Raw genomic sequence first — 4,354 nt, forward strand, 5'->3', positions numbered from 1 at the left:
GTCATGGTATATGTATTCATTCATTTCAAGAATGTTTTCTGAGTACACACAATACACCATCCCCAGTGCTCATGCCAGATATCTAGAGATGTTTGAATAGAAGATAATGATGAAAACAAGTTTCATAGAATTAAACATGTACATGGTAATTCTTAGATTACATCTATGTAACAACATCAGAACATTATCATGGAGTTACGATATTTCCTCTTGTTAAACCTTTAAAATTTGTTTTACTTATTTTGAAAGCAATACATTTCTTCTAACTGAGTCATAGATATTATATACTGAGCTTTACCAATTAATGTAACTGAAAATCTGGATTTGCAACTGTATGATTGATGATTCTACTATTTCTAGTAAAAAAAAAAAGTTAGAAACGGGCTAATTTTTTACTAAACTGGTGAATTTTATCAGGTTTTGTGTTTGTTTTTTTCATTAGCACTGAATTTTAATTAAAATCGATAGTTTAGATGAAGAACAGGACTAGAATAGTGTTTACAATCAACTTCTGAAAAATCACATTTACATAAAGGAAATAAAAGAGGCCAGCAGATGTCCAAAAAAAAAGGTGCAGCTTGTATTATTGCACTTGGATGAAACACGCTGTTCAAGGTCGCATAATACTTAGGCCACACAAGGCCAGGAGGAGGACACAAACACCAGCCACCCCCTCCCCACCCCCAGGTAGTATTTCTTCTGGATTCTCCAAGGAGCTAAAAAATATTTAGTATTTTTAAAAGATTCAACTAGAGCTCTTTACAAAGATGAGTCTTCAACAGGTTTTAGTTACGGCCATGCTCTTCATTTCAAATCATGTGCAAGTCTAACATACAGCTTCTACTGCAAATAATGAGATATCTGTTACATTAGAATGACCCAGGGCCCCAGGCCATGGAAAGCGGGAAAAGGAATGAATCTCTACCTTATGCAATTTCAGGGAATAATACCGTGGCTATAGTTTATCCTTTTGAGCACTGTTCATTTTGGTCATTGATCTCAGCACATGAGAAAAAGTGACAGTGAGTACAAGTGGACATTAAAAGTAGTTCCTAGGCTATTAGTAGAAAATAAAATTTAAAAAAAAGTCCCCGGCCACGTTCACAAAGGTGGCATAACTGTATGCATAAGAAAAAGGCTGTAAACTTATAGAAAAGATAAATTCTGGCTTCTAAACAAATTACAAAATTGATTTTGCCTTTACCCATGAGAGTTATAGAGAAAAATGTAAACCCTAGTTACCAGAAAAAAAAAAATCCTCCAAAGACAAGAAATGACCTTAAAGTTTGGCCTGGGCTAGTTTTAACTGCAGGTTCTCTCCGAGTTTATCCATGAACTCAAAAATTTCAAGTAGTCAGAACGTTGCATGTTGGGTAAACCTTTAATACATGCAGCTAAGTCCTTGGTCATGAAGCCAGCCTCAATGATCTCAATACAGACTTCTTCCAAAGCCTTTGCAAAAAAGCTGAGCTCTTTACTGTTATCAAGCTTAGCTCTGTGGGCTAAGTCTCTGGTCCAGGCAAAAATGGAAGCAATGGGATTGGTGAATGTCTCCTGTCCTTTTTGGTACATTCGGTAGTGACGGGTTACAGTCCCGTGGGCAGCCTCTGCTTCTACTGTCTTGCCATCTGGACAAACCAGCACACTGGTCATCATGCCGAGAGAGCCATAACCTGTGACCATGGAGTCCAACTGCACGTCCCCATCATAGTTCTTACAGGCCCAAATGAAGCCCCCCTCCGATTTCATAGCTTGGGCCACCATGTCATCAATGAGCCTGTGCTCATACCAGATATTCTGAGCTTTAAATTCAGATTTTTACTGCTTGTCATGTATCTCCTGAAAGATGCCTTTAAAACATCCATTGTATTTCTTCAGAATAGTGTTTTTGGTGCTCCGATACAAAGGCCAATTCTTAGACAAAGCCATCTGGAAAGAACTGTATGCAAAATCTTCTATTGACTTATCTTGATTGTACATCCCCATGGCAACACCACCACTCTCTGAAGTTATATACTAGGTATACCATTTTGGGGGATCCATCACTTGGCATGTAGGACGTCTCTACTTTTCCAGGCCCCGGCACAACAAAATTGGTTGCTCTATATTGATCCCTGTAAGCATGACGACCTATGATAATGGGTTTTACCCATCCACTCACAAGCCAGGGCATATTTTTCCAGATAATAGCTTCCCTGAAGACAGTGCCACCCAAGATAATTCAGATGGTGCCATTTGGAGATTTCCACGTTTGTTTCAACTTGAACTTCTCCACTCTCTTCTCATCGGGGGTGATGGTGGCATCCTTGACACCAACGTTGTACTTCTTTATAGCTTCTGCAGCGTCCTCGGTGACCTAGTCATTGGTGGCATGGTGATTCTCTATGCCTAAATTGTAGCTGTGCTGATCCAGTTCCACATAGGGAAAAATGAGTTTCTCTTTAATCAACTCCCAAATGATTCGTGTCATTTCATCTCCTTGCATCTGTACCACAGACCCGCCTTGGATTTTTTGAGACATTTTGACTTCAACAGACCTCTTTATAATTTCTAATCACCCCAACCCCTCTCAATCTTGCAGACTCAGCTTATCTCCTGTGGGAAAGCTACATTGGCCATGACCCGGGAGCACACAGTCCACTTTAGCAATCCGGGCTGGACCCCAACTGTTCCGGATTTTCACGGTGCCTCGGCAGAAACCCCCCCAGGTTTTGTGTTTAGTTCTTCGTATTGTCCTGATCACTTCTTTCTGTTTTGGCTTGACAGTGGGCCCAAGCCAAATAACATGATGAACTTTTGAGAAAAGACTTTTGAGACCTTCTGTATCACCTGTTTTCTGGAGTTTATTTCAGAAGCAGAAGCAGAAATGGCAGTAGGACTCCAAAGCAAGAGAAATGTGAGCTGTAGTTACAACAGGGCAGCAAGGAAGTAAAATTACTGCAGGGACAGAATGAGACAAGATATGCCCTATTAAGTCAGCAAATACTGATGGAGCGTTTACCATGTACAGAGCACTAGTGACAGGAATACAGCAGGAAATACAGACCTACTGCTTAATTCATGAGTTTTAGAGAAATTAAGAAGAGTTAAAAAGAGTTAGGAAGAAACTTCCAGGCAGAAAAAGCAGCACTTGGAAAGACCAGGAGGTCTTCCCTCACAAGTAAGTTACTCCTGGGGCTTGGAGGACATGTCCCAAAGTGTTCTGTGTATCTGTGTATTGCTCCGCATGTCTGGTATTGTGTGGTACACACAGAGGTGAACAACAGATATTTTAAAATCAACAGTAAATGATGAACACCAATGATTATGGCACCATTGGCTCAGCTGACTCTCCCACACCTGATCTAGCTCTGAATGCCAGAGCATTAATATCTTCATTGGTAAAGTATGAACCTTGATATCCACTACACAGGGTGATATGGAAAAATAATGAGGTGTTACAAGAGAAAGCAATTTTTAAATGTGAAAACATCATCAAATGTCCATTGTTCATCTTTGAAACAAATGGAGGAATAGTACGAACATGGAAAGAAGAGCTACCAGGAAGATTCTACATTGGAAGGTGTCAGAATCCTGAACATTTTCTTAGTTTTAGTCCTCAAACATATGAAAGAACAGACTATAACTGAATCAGAAATAGCCACATCTGTGTCAATGTCAAAGTTTCATAAACTGGACTTGGAGGAGAAAGAAAAAGTGCTCAGGCTTTCACTGGGGTAAAAGAATCATTTCTCATGATCAAAGGTCACAGGTCAGTGAACCTGTTTCACACAACAGAGTAGAAGGTGAATGGTTTGATTAAAGAACATATTAATGATGCTGATCAGTGAGTGTGGGTAGATTCTCCACGGACTTAAACTCCTTTTGTTTATATGTTTTTATACCTACAGTTAAATATGTGCATTAGTATGAACCTTGTTAAAGCTTCATTTGGAGATTATGAGATAACATAGGTGAAAACCCATTAAAATCTACCAATATGTATGGAACTCTAAGAAACTGTTTTGTTGTTTTTCATTCGCTAAGTCATGTCCAACTCCTTGCAACCCCATGAACTGCAGCATGCCAGGTTCCTCTGTCCTTCACTATCTCCCAGAGTTTGCTCAAATTCATGACCACTGAGTCGGTGATGCTATCTAACCAAGAAACTGCTATTATCTGTAGTATTTTGATTGTTATACTGTTCCAGTGCCATTACAAACTCACAGGCAAGGCTTCATAATAATAGTCCTTTGAAACTTTCACTATATGCACTTGAATGAAATCCAAGTCTCAAATTGCTTAAATGAGTTCCACTCCTTTCTGAATAGTGTTGTCGTGCTGCTTCAGGATGTGAGATAATGTTATTGTGACC

General features: G+C 39.5%; 1 pseudogene across 1 annotated transcript; it reads right to left on the reverse strand.

Moving 5' to 3' along the window:
• Positions 1-429: 429 nt before the first annotated feature.
• On the reverse strand, positions 430-2,697 carry LOC105002555 (annotated as a pseudogene). Its single transcript, XR_826979.1, has one exon. The product of XR_826979.1 is annotated as an isocitrate dehydrogenase [NADP] cytoplasmic pseudogene (transcript).
• Positions 2,698-4,354: the final 1,657 nt, after the last annotated feature.

The sequence above is a fragment of the Bison bison genome, unplaced genomic scaffold, assembly GCF_000754665.1.
Source record: "Bison bison bison isolate TAMUID 2011002044 unplaced genomic scaffold, Bison_UMD1.0 scf7180017856337, whole genome shotgun sequence".
NCBI lineage: Eukaryota > Metazoa > Chordata > Mammalia > Artiodactyla > Bovidae > Bison > Bison bison.